This window comes from Egretta garzetta, unplaced genomic scaffold (genome assembly GCF_000687185.1).
Source record: "Egretta garzetta isolate BGI_Z169 unplaced genomic scaffold, ASM68718v1 scaffold287, whole genome shotgun sequence".
Lineage (NCBI taxonomy): Eukaryota > Metazoa > Chordata > Aves > Pelecaniformes > Ardeidae > Egretta > Egretta garzetta.
The window spans coordinates 4,774,083-4,786,970 of record NW_009260435.1 but is presented as its reverse complement, the minus strand read 5'-3'; the positions used below and the strand labels follow the sequence as shown (position 1 = coordinate 4,786,970).

Sequence of the window (12,888 nt, the reverse complement as noted above, 5' to 3'; positions counted from 1 at the left end):
TAAGAGGTGCCTAAATATTAAAGCAAAAAATTACTATAAAAAAAGACTATAAAATTATATATGTACAGGTCAGAGAATCAAATACCTAAGGTATTCAAAACATTAGTAATTCAATCCTTTTATAGTTGACCATACTATATGGCTTCTTATATGCTTTCTAATACTATCTGATTCTTAATTAAGACTTTATTTAATCCTGTAGTAGCTTCTTGAATGACCATACCATATTTACCTCAGAATAAAATGCAAGATGTTGTCTTTACTACACATACTTACGTAATCTTTAGTTTCTAGTCATTGACTTTTCACAGTGGGCTATCAGCAGAATATGCTTTTCTTTACTTTTGGACCAATGTTTTATTATTGTAACTGTAATAAGTGTTTGACCTGTACAAAGGGCACATAATGGCATGGTTTAACAAGAAGACTGGAAGCATCAGTATCTGATGTTGGTTTATATTTATACAGACATAGTGTATTATGGAAATCAGTGTTATGTTGCATGCTGAGCATTTGGGATGGGAGGAGTTTGTACTGGTATGACAAGTTCTGGACTTGCATCTGGGTGGGACAGACAGACAGATAGCATTCAGTGTCCCCTTATCTGCCTTTTTATTTGATTTAATTTTTTATTTTTTTAATCACAATCTTAGGACAAAAGACACTATGGAAATGAAAGTTTCCTATGACAGTGATTTTGCTATCATTTGTATTCCTGACAAGCTCAGTAACTACTGAAGGTTTGAATAAAAATGGTAGCTCAAGCACTTAGATTTATATTGAACCATACAGTTTTAAAGTGCGCTTCATCTTTCTGTATATGGCTGTTTTAACACAGAATGAATTTTAGCACGCTCTATATACTTGAACAGAGAAAATTTGAGTTAGCTTGCCTGGAGAGTAGCTATAACTTTCTGACTGGGAACTTGCTTTGCCATTCTTTGCTTAATATAAATGACAATCAATCTCTAAGCTGTCAACCTAAATTTTCACTTAATGACTGAGCTCTTTACCAAGCATCCTGCTTTCCAAATGGGCCTGCAAGAAATAATGGTTTTCCCAGTCAGGAATCCCTTTGCCCTCATCCTCAATTTGTGAAGATTCTCAATGAGCAGATGAAGTTCATTGTGGAGATGATGGTTTGGTTGTCAGCATGACTGTCGGTTCTGTGTAGTACTTAGAGTTTTTCTGAGTTTACTTAAATAGGTGGAATGCTAACTTGCTAGGCCACAGTTGCATTCATTCAAATAACATTTTATAAATGTTTACTTTTTTCTGCCTCACTTCCTATTTTAGAAAAGTGTTGTAATTAACCAATTGTTGGGATAAATGGATCAAACCTACTGAATGCAATTTCAGTGCCTGTTAAGTCTACCATTTCAGATCAAATCAATGAGAACAAGGAACTATTCCACATAAACCCTATCACTGAACTGGCAAAAAGTAGTTTTACCTGAGCCTCACTGATTTTTTTGTTCTGTGTAGCGAAGCTGTTTCTGAAGACTTGTCTGCCCTATCTAATTTTGGATGATGATGCTGATCAAAATTATCAATATGGATTTATTTCAGTGATTTCAGTAGCTAAGTGGATTTTATTTTATTCCGTAGTTCAGCTTCTGTAATGAAAAAGAAGGTTGTTTATAAAGCTTGTAAGAAACTTGAACAGACCATTAGTTGCCTTCATGTTCCCTAAAGTAGGTAATTGAATGGAGTATGTGTGAAGTAACTGTTGACAGCCACTCTCCTTAAAGAAAATGATCAAAAAGTTCCAGGGCAGCATCAGGTGATGTTCAGGAGAGTGGGAGGAAAGCAACAGAAGAATCCTTATATGATGTACCATGACACTTTTATCTGGAACTTAGCAATACTGTTTCTGTACCTGAAGAAAAAAAGATTGCTTGATGATTATTTTTTTTTAATGGTTGAAGTATATCACTGTACAAAACTCATAATGTATTCAAAACTCTGCCTACACATGTCACTTCTGAAAATGAGGAAATGCAGAGTAATATTTAGACCACAGTAGGTGAATCCAAGAGGTCATATCCTAGCTGTGTCATTTAATGACTAAATTAGCAGCTCTGAGTGGTTTATTACATTTTACTTCAGGGTGGTTGCCAGGAATGGCAGGCATAGTTCAGAACTGTGAGTGGCAGCTTTGAATTTATTTAGTGGGAAAAAAAGCAGTGAAGTGAGTATGCTCAAAGGTTGTAAACCTAGACATAAAAGCTTAAAAATTGTCCTTCAAAACATGATAGCATTTCAGTAGTTGAAAATAGTGTGACTATACAGAACTGCGGAAGCCTGGATTTAACAGCCCACTTGGTAGTTCAACCTATTACTGTTGTTAGTGTGATTTAGAATCCGTGGGTGAAATGCTTCAAATAATCAAATCTGCTGGTTTGGAAAATAAGTTTCTCAGCTCTCCCACAGAAAAGAAAGTATTTACAATCTTTGTTTATTCTTCTTATCCTGTAATTTACCTATGTGCTCTTAAATTACCAGAAATCAGAAAACATATTTGAAGCTGTATAAGTATATATCCCACTGTAAGCAATTTGCAGCTCTTGTGATGGACCTAGATTAACCTTACAAGCAGTTCTCTTCAGTTTAAAAGAATAAAGCAACCCCCTCCCCCCAACCACAACGAACCCCTCAAAAACAAACAAAACCCCACCAAACAGAAATGTCTTCTGTATCTCAGATACTGTTTTAATTATACTCCTAGCATCTGTTAACATCTTTATTACTACCCCCCCTCCCCCAGGATTCTCTTAAAAGGGCCCATCTCTACAAGAGAAATGCCTCATTTGGAGAGGAACCTTACAAAAGGATGTTGACTCACTTCTGATTTCTACAGAAACCCATGTTCCCTGTTTTCAGCTTTTTCCTGCAGTGTTCTTGCAAAGTAAGCACAAAAGCCTGGAAGGCCTCTTCAAAGTGTTTAGTCATTGACTGCCATATTGGAGGTTCCTACTCCTGAGGCTAATGACTTCTATGTCACAGCTAGTTCCAGCCAAGCTCTTTGCTTCTGTTACCTAAAAGCTGTTTCAGCTCTGTTGGAAGAATGACATTCCTCCTCTCCCCCTTGTAATTCATACTTCCTTTTGAAGATATGTTCAAGCAAGCTAGTTTGCAAATGTGCATTTTGACTTAAAAAGCAAACTGTAGTTGAATTGCTAATAAGCTGACTGTCCTATAAAAACCGTCTTAATTAGACTCAAATACTTTAGTCTCTTACATAATTCTGCTTGAGGGTACTTCCTTGCTGGGTTCTTAGCAAAATAGATGCTGTTCCTGTACAACTGTAATGTGTGAACGGAGAAGGCCATGGTTGATGTTTAGTAATGATTAAAGCCTACTTTTACAGTCGCCTTTCAAAGCTTGCCCTAGTTCACTTTCATTTTACTGTTTTTCAAGTGGTTTGTTTTTAAGATTCTGTATTGCACGCTACAGATAAACGCTGTGAAATTTTCTTGAGATTCGTGAATGTTTTAACTATAAACTTGCTTACCAGGATATGTGGTATGCATATACGGGCATTGTAGTTGAGTAGGGCTTTTCTTGGGGCAAGGGGGCATATAAGAGGTCTTGCATTTCAATTGTCTATGCACATTTATAAACAGAGAATAAACAATGTTTTGTGCTGTACAGTGTTAAGTTCCCTGTATTATAACTGATGGAAGGAAAGATTATACTATTTTGCTTGCTTGTTCAAGCTTCAAGAGTTCTGACTAGCCACCCCAGACAGCATGAGGTGCCTCAGGTTGTCAGGCTACTTTTGGAGTCCCCTAAGCTGATATCTTTGTACTCATTTCACATTTAGAACATGAAGTTTTAATCTGTTGGCTTACTGCTCTTGCCTTCATCTTTTTGCTAATTAGCTGAGCTAATTAGAGGGAAATGGAGGTGGTTTGGTTTGGTTTGGTTTTTTTTTTCCCTTTCTGGTCACCAGAAGAGTACATACTGCTCCCTTCTAAACTTAAAAGAGACAACTTCCAGTTCAGTGTTAACAAATGTGATATTTGCACATCAGTTATAGTTGTCCCTGCAGCACTTCTCTACACTGTTCTCAGTGGAATGGCAAAGCAGCTGACTGGTGATGACATCTTCAGTGTCTTGTTCACGAGTTGATGATGAAGGCCTTGCTATGGCATACAAACAAGTGTTTCAGGCATACAACCCACAGATGATCATTCAGCTCCTGTACAATGTTCTAGTGGAGAATCAGCCTAGCATTCTCGGAAAGCATGTCAGTAACACCCTTTAAGCATCTTTTGAGAGCATCGTAGTATAAATGAGTTACAAATTGACATCAATAGAGTGCTAAAAAGAGGGCGATCTTTGTTGGAAAGAAGCAGTGTGGTCTTTTATATGATAAGCACATAAGATGGCAACAGCAGAAAAGACAAACTAGTTTAAGTGCCATTGTGAGTTTGTAGTAAAATGTGTGCTGTTACCCTCTGTGCCTGTGCCCACTTACCATCTGCCCACTTGCCTGCCTTGTGGTTCCATCATCCTTAATTTTGAAGTATGACACTTTCGTTTGCATTCATAATTTTGGAAATATTAAATGTAGCTATTGGTACAACTGGGTTTGTATTGAGTGCCTATTGCTTCGGAAGGTCTTACCAGGCACCAGTCCACTAAACAAATATCTGATATGTTGCAATAGAATTAGATGTTCAACCATCATGAACAACAGAAAATGTAATGTGTCCTGTTTTGCCGGTGCCCTGTGCTAGCAGGTAGGTGGTGTGAGTACTGAAAAGGGTAGAGAACTCTTGTCCCACTAGATTTTCTTACAATATTAATCTCATATAGCAATATGTAGCTTTGCCTATACTAGCATGTACACGTGCAGGCTTTTAGGCAGTGACAGTCTCATGACCTAGATTTGTGTTTGCTCAAGCCTGAATGAACCAGTTAAGAAATATCTTCAGGGAGACAGACATTTACTAAATCATAGCAGAGCTTTGCTTTTAACCATAGCACTGGCAGTGGCAACTTTCCTTTAACAGGGTGGGCGTAGTCCATATTTGACAGTGTCAGTGTTAGCTGTTCCACATGTGCCTACTTCAGAAATGCAGATATTTTTGGATTGTGTTTTATTTCAAACACACTATTGGCAAGGGTGAGAAATGGAAGGCAAAGAAGTGTTTGTATCCTCATAGCATTAAGCAGAGATAATATTAAGCGGAGATTTTGCATTCTCTGTTTGCTTAGCAGTGTAGTTCAAAATACACAGATAACGTCATGGCCCCATCAGCTGTCAGACACTACAGACAGGGTAGGAATGGTACAAATTAAGCCAGGTGGGTATGTTGAATGATCAGGGAGGTCAGTGTTCGCTAACTGGATTCCCCTCTAAATCTCATTTCTTCCATGCATCTGGTTCTTCCGCTGTTTTATTCTATGATTTTAGCTTGATGATAGTTGATTCCTGTTGGAATTATGTGATGCAAACTCCTGCCCTCATCAATATTCAGCCTTTTACTCTGGGTTACCTGTCTCTTGAGAGTCCTTGTAAAATGTTTCTCAAGATAACTCTGCTCACCCTTGCCTTAGTCTATCTCTGTGCAGCAGCTGATGAGGTAGTTGTAACATCAGTGCCATCCTCCCAGTCTAGCAGAGCTGGGCTCTCAGGTATGATTTAGTTTATTGGGGAATCTTTTGTGGAATTTCTGTAATTGCCATTTTATTATGCTGGTTAACCTGAGCAAGATATTGTGGGACAGAGAAGTGTTCTGTACGTTACTTGAGACTCACATCTATGGTATTGATCTGATTTGTAAACTTTTAAAGAAGCAGAGAGTTGGATCCCTCACCGATTCAGCACTTGCTTAATGAGCCTGACAAAAATCATATAAGCTTTCTAACAAGGGCAAGTCTGAACTTGACCGGTATGGGTGTGAGCCATCTTAATGCTTTTAGTTACTCCAACAGCTGCAGTGTATTGGTATTGCCTTAATTGAAATGCTAGCTAGGTTGGCTGTGCCATGTGGTACAGAATACTGTGTTTTTGCTGAACAGGGCAAGTGGCCATGAATCGTTCTTGAATATTTATCTGAAAAGTAGATTTCCTGCTGGGTCTGTAGCTACATTGGTGTCCTTCAACAGGAGATAGCCAAGCTATATGGAATAATGAAGTTGGAGAGCAAATCCATGCAAAAGCTATTCGCTTCTTACTGTGGTAGCACAGACTGTGTATAAAAAAAATACAAATTGTTAGGACTGATTAAGGAAGAGTATGCAGTATGATATTAGAAAGTGAGTATGTTACTTGGCTCTGGGGTCCTAGGCTTGGGATAGTTCTGGTTTGCTCAAATGACACCAAGAGGAAAAGCAATTTTAAATGAAACTCCAGTGGAAATTAAGGGTGGGTGTGCTTTGACATTGACTTTCTTCCTTTTACTTTGGGGACATTTGTCAAACAAGTATATTTAAGTTTTTGTTTGATTTACTATTTTGTGACTTGCTGTCCATAGTGACCTTTGTTTTCTGGCTTATTTTGTATCAAGAATTTAAATTAATAGAAAATTATTTTACAGATTTATTTCATTGCAGGGAAAATAGAATGTTCAGATCTATAAATATTTATAACTGTTTCAGCAAAGAATTTTTTTGTATTTAATGTTCAAACTGTTTCAGTGAAAATACTCTACAAGAGATGGAGATGTCTAGTTTTGTAAAAATTGGTTCCTAGGATTTCAGAAAATTTCTTTTAATGAAGAGAAATTGTTAAAGAAAAGAAGTTTAACTGTTCATTGAGTATATATCTGCTTCTAAGCCCACACCTCTTGCAACTTAGCAGTAACAGCATCCTAAGCTCTAGCTGTTGTAAGAATGTGCCTATGCAGGGAGCTATTGGGAAGGACACAGTAACTTCAGCTGAGAATTGAAGTAGGGCAAATGGAAGTGCAGGTGCCTGCTGCAAGCTTTATCCTCCCAAAGTACAGTGACCAGAGGCTGTGGTGACCCAGCTTGGACAGTGACAATTCCTTACCACACATTGCTCCTGCTCCTCTGCTGGAGAATACTACTGCTTTGGATGTTCTGGCAAAGCATGTGCATAATCTCTCCGTAACCCAGTTCTGTCAAAAACTAAGGGAAAGACTCTTCAAAAATGCAGTGGCCAACACAAAAAAAAGTGTCAGAATTGGTTGAGAAAGTGGTTATGCAAACAGAAACATTGGCAGCTGTGAGAGGGACTGTTAACTTCTGGAGCTGAAGAGGAGCTGGTTGCTGCTGTGGTTACACCCATTGCTGAACTACAGGCAGAATGGCAGGCATTGCTCCAGCTTGAAGCTACTTTACTCTGAAGAACCTTAATACTGCTTCATTTTATGTCTTATTTTTCAGCACTTGATAGTATCTTGGGGTTTATGTTTGAAATATATTGGTTGTTTGCAAGGTATCTCTGTGGGCACACAGAGGTCTGCTGATTTTGGTTCAAACATTGGTTATAATCTTATTTTGTTGGGATTTCCCAGAACCTGGGCAATGTGATAATTCAGCTTGAGGCCTTCATGTACACACTCCAGATACATACCTGCAGGCACTGGATTCTCTCACTGGTGATCTGTGGGGTTTTTTTAAGAGCTTGGAGCTGCTGCTACCTCCCCCAAAGCTTTCAGATCCATAATTTATTACTTCAGTCTCCAGCCTTGCAAACATAGATCAGTCACAGTCTGATTTAGAAATTACTCATGGAACACTTGACATAGTACCAGGCAAACCATTCCTTCCAAAATCCTCTTAATTTCCAGAAACCCTTTGACTTTTGGTCAGCCATTCCAGAGGCTGAGTGATATGAGGACAGGCTGAGGGAGTTGGGGTTGTTCAGCCTGGAGAAGAGAAGGCTGAGGGGAGACCTGATTGCGGCCTTTCAGTACCTAAAGGGGGCCCATAGGAAAGATGGGGAAAATCTTTTTAGTAGGGCCAGCTGTGTCAGGACAAGGGGGAATGGATTTAAACTAAACCAGGGTAGGTTTAGACTAGATATAAGGAAGAAATTCTTTACAGTGAGGGTGGTAAAACACTGGAACAGGTTGCCCAGAGAGGTAGTGGAGGCCCCATCCCTGGCAACATTCAAGGCCAGGTTGGATGGGGCTCTGAGCAACCTGATCTAGTTAGTGGTGTCCCTGCTCCTGCAGGGGGGTTGGACTAGATGACCTCTAGGGGTCCCTTCCAACCCAAAACATTCTATGATTCTATGATTCTATGATATTGGGGAGCAGTAAGAATCCATTACCTGCTCAGAGAAATATTTAAATGTAGTGTGACTCAATGTACAGAAGATAAAAGGAACAGGGAAGATATTTTCCCATTGTTTTTCTCTGTGATCTCAGCCCTTTTTCTTGACCAATTTCTTAGTTCTTTTGAGAAAAAACAGCTGTCCCATTTTGGCTGTTACCCAGGAGATGGAAACTGCCTGTCCTGGTTATTTCTGAAAGCCAAATGGGGAGGTTTAGAGCCTGAGGGTAATTTGGAGGAGGCAGATGAAAACCTTTCTCTGAAGTTTGAGAACACTCTCTTGGAGGAAGCTGATAACTCATGGGCTCTTTTTGTCAGCTCTTTTTCAAATAAGGCATCCTTTGGTATCTCTGAAACAGAGCACAGAGTTGAAGGAGACCGGACCACTGATGTGTTTAGGTCTTTCCTTCTTTAAGGAGCTAAATTTGACCCTGAAAGAAGGAGGGGCATTGGGAGGACACAGTAACCGGTTCCTGACTTGTAAAATTGTGTTAAAGATGTTGGGGATCAATTTGCCATGTCTGTTTATGTAGGGCAGGAAAAAAAGGTTCTTATGTGAAGTGGAAAACCTAGGTTGAAAACTTGGATGGGTAGAGGGGAACCACGCAGAATGTAGAAATAGAAAAAAGAAAAAGAAAAATGGAGCAGCTTCCCTGTGGATGTTGTGGACTCAATTTCAATGGAGCTTTGTCAGAAGGGATTAGATGGCATCTGGCAGGGACAGCACAGGGATGCATCATTTTGCAATGCAAGGGACTAGGCTGGGCTGCCTCTTGAGGTTCCTTCTAACACACATTTTTATGGTTTCTGTGGTACACGATTGCAAAGTGAAAATATTAACAAGCTGAGAAAATACTTACTGTATTTTAAAAGAACTTCTTTGTCTAAATTTTAAGAAATAGCACCCCTGCTTGCTTTTAAATTTATCAAGTATGTGACAATGCCGTGCCTCTAAACTGTTTTTAAGTTCCGACTTAGTCTGTTCTGGATCTCATAGGTGAGGTCAAGTTTGTCTGAACGCTCTGGTTTGCTAAATTCATGCTAACCTAGTAAAAGCAGCAGTACAAACTGCAAAATCAGAATAATTTTAACAGAATATTTTAATTTTTTTTTTCCTAGTTCAAGTTACATGGTCAGTCTTCACCATTTGTTTTTTCTTTGCCCCTTTTGCTCCATTTGTAAAGGAAGACTAGACACTGGACTGAATTTGGATGTTCCTTGATGTGAGTTAGTACCCTTTTTAAAAATCCATTTTTGTGTTACATGTAAAAGGGTTAATTAAAAGATTAAGTAGATTTTTCTGTTTGCAAGTAACTGTAGCTATTTTCATGCCATAACCCTGTGATCCTTCACCTTAAATGAAAATGTTAATTTCTGAAATATTAAGGATTCAGCTATACATACGGAGCATAATATTACATCACCATAACTTAAATGAGGCCCACTACCATCAGGGCTGGTAATACAGGATTTGTATGGCATGAAACTTCCAGGTCAGGTGCTAATTTAGGACCGTTCAGTCACTCATCTAGTATTCTGTACCAGAAAGCAATCAATCATTTCATTATACACAAAAATTTTTCAGGTGGATCCGATTTTCTACCTTAAAAGAAGTTAATTAGTTCAGTCTTTCAGAAGGTGCTGCAATGTGCCTGTGCAACTACTATATAAATTTTGCTTTAATGTCAGAGAATATAGCTTCAGTCATCTGTATTACTCCTTTTTATGTTAGCAGGAGAGAGGACACCTCTTTTTAATGCCCCAAGTTATTTTTTCAAAAGATGTTGAATGTGCTTACACTTTTTTCTGAATGACTGTTGCCTTTTAACGAAAGTCTTTCATACCAAAAGTTAAGATGGCAGCTTGTTCATGGGAAAGTTGGTATGAAAAGGTCAGTATCCATTTTGCCTTTTAATAGACAAGAAAATCAGAGGAAGTCTGAAGATGTGATGTGTGTGGCTTGGAAGTCTTACCTTCAGGTGCGATAGAAAGTGGAGAGGAAAGCTTTTCTTAGAACTTGCCTGTTCATTGGTGTCACTTGATACTATTTCCTCTTTTTAAGAGGAGTAGAAAATAGGGGGGAGAGCGAGTTCAGAGGATTGCGTTGTAGTGGCTGTATTCGAACACATCCACGAGACAGAGGAGGGAGCAGGAGTTGTGGCTCACCTTACCACACTGGAAGCTGACAGCCAGGTTTCAGAGGTCACCTGGGAGTTAGAATTGCCTTCTGAGCGACTTGGTCAGACTGTTTTCCAAGCTGATCTCTCTCTTCCAGCTGTTTAGTGTGCCACCTTTTTTTTTTTTTTTTTTTTTTAAACACTGCACATAAGCACACATGAACATAATTATTCTTCCTGGGACCATTCTGGATGGTGAAAAACTGTTCCAATCATAGAATCATAGAATGTTTTGGGTTGGAAGGAGCCTCTAGAGGTCATCTAGTCCAACCCCCCTGCAGTGAGCAGGGACACCGCTAACTAGATCAGGTTGCTCAGAGCCCCATCCAACCTGGCCTTGAATGTTTCCAGGGATGGGGCCTCCACTACCTCTCTGGGCAACCTGTTCCAGTGTTTCGCTACCCAATCTCTAGTTTCTTGGGATATTTTTGGTTTTGTATTACTCTGAGGTTTGCTTATGTATAAATGATAAAGTGCTAAACTGAACCCAGTTATGGTGAACCTCTACAGAAATACTGCAGAGATTTATTTTTTGTCTTGTATTTATTTTGTGCTGCTGCTACACTGAATGATTACTTCTGAAACATAAAGACCTTTTGGATGGGTTTTAGGAACTAGTATTTGGTAGTAGGGAGTGATCTTCATTTATTTATCAGACCTCTGCCTAGAATGAGTGGTTCAAAATACACATTGTTTTCTTACAAGACACTGATAGATTAGGAAAGCATTGAGATGTCTACATCAATGTTTCTTCTATTTTTTCTTTCCACTCATTCACCCCTTTTCCTTTGTCAGATAGTCTTATTTCTAGTTTCATACTGGTCGTGAGTGGTCTTGGCAGTACTAAAAAATCTGGAGTAGGATGATTTGCTTTTGAGAGGCAGATGGATGGGCTGCCACATGGATATGGGGGAGGATGACATCTTAGAGCCAAAGCTGCTCCTAGATGTTACCAATAGAGAAATCATTTGTCTGCTGCCTGTGCCTTGTAGAAGGGATGCAACCACTGAGCTTGATGAAATGTAAATGGAGGTTCCTTCCTAGTCCTTAAAGTTGTTTTTTTGTTTGGTTGGTTGGTTGGTTTTGGTTTGGATTTTTTTGTTTGGTTGGGTTGTTTGGTGGTTGGTGTGTGTTTTTTTTTTTTTTTTTTTTTTTTTTTGTCAAACAGTATTGAGTATCTCGGCCGTTAAAGGTGCACAACTGGGGCTTAAATTTTTGTTGAACTACTGGAATTTGTCCTGCTCAAATTATCATCAGCGGCAGTAGTCCATAGAATCTCACATCCTCATATTTAAAATACATGTACATGAATTTATGCAGAAAATATTTGGGGATTCTCATAGATTCTGTATTTATGCAGAAAGGACTTCAGTTCTGAAGAGTTCTTGGAGATCACTGTGGAAAGTCTAATGATGGAAGAGTGGTTTGGAGTGTTATGACAGTAAGGAAAGACACTTAAGACAAAATTCAGACTATCTACAAAATGAAAGAAAACAAAAAGCATCTGTAGCTTCCTGTTTCTGTAGACAAATGCTGTCAAATTCAGTGAAGTGTCTAAAATAGAACTGAAATGAAAAATAGCTCATTCTTGAAGAGTAGCTGTGCAACAGGATAAAAAAAATCTAGCATATCTATGTGGAGACTTGGGAAAAAAACCAAAAACAACCCACCCCACAACACAGTATTGTATGCTTTAGAATCTTCAGAAAGGAGAAGTTATATGCTCAGAAAATCCTGCTTTCATTTAAGTAGTTATTCTAAGCTGTTAGTTACCAGCTAATCTAAATGGTCTAATAAAAAGGTGCGGTGAGGGAAAAATGGTTTTCTATCAGTAGTAAATATGTTAGCAATATACCAAACAAGTGTATTGTTCTCCTATGCACCATTTTTGGACATACATCAAAGTATCGACCTTTAAGTATGTGTACACAAGTTTTTGGAAAATAACTTTCCAATATACCAAGAAAAATACATGTTTTCAGTAATTTCTAGTTTGATGCTAATGAGGCTTTATAGAATCATAGAATGTTTTGGGTTGGAAGGGACCCCTAGAGGTCATCTAGTCCAACCCCCCTGCAGTGAGCAGGGACACTGCTAACCAGATCAGGTTGCTCAGAGCCCCATCCAACCTGGCCTTGAATGTTGCCAGGGATGGGCCCTCCACTACCTCTCTGGGCAACCTGTTCCAGTGTTTTACCACCCTCACTGTAAAGAATTCCTTCCTTATATCTAGTCTAAACCTACCCTGGTTTAGTTTAAATCCATTCCCCCTTGTCCTGACACAGCTGGCCCTACTAAAAAGATTTTCCCCATCTTTCCTATAGGCCCCCTTTAGGTACTGAAAGGCTGCAATCAGGTCTCCCCTCAGCCTTCTCTTCTCCAGGCTGAACAACCCCAACTCTCTCAGCCTGTCCTCATAGGAGAGGTGCTCCAGCCCTCGGATCATTTTTGTAGC

General features: G+C 39.1%; 1 protein-coding gene across 4 annotated transcripts in view; it reads left to right on the top strand.

Annotated features, from left to right (window-relative positions):
• Positions 1-12,888, top strand: part of TLN2 (talin 2) — a 185,916-nt gene that overhangs the window by 59,491 nt on the left and 113,537 nt on the right. The window contains exon 1 of one of the 4 annotated variants that reach the window (XM_009643955.2): positions 9,394-9,479. The exons of the other annotated variants lie outside the window; for them this stretch is intronic. The gene's annotated coding sequence lies outside the window, so the exon portion shown is untranslated. Of the gene's footprint in view, positions 1-9,393; positions 9,480-12,888 lie in introns of those variants that run through there. 4 annotated transcript variants of the gene reach the window in all.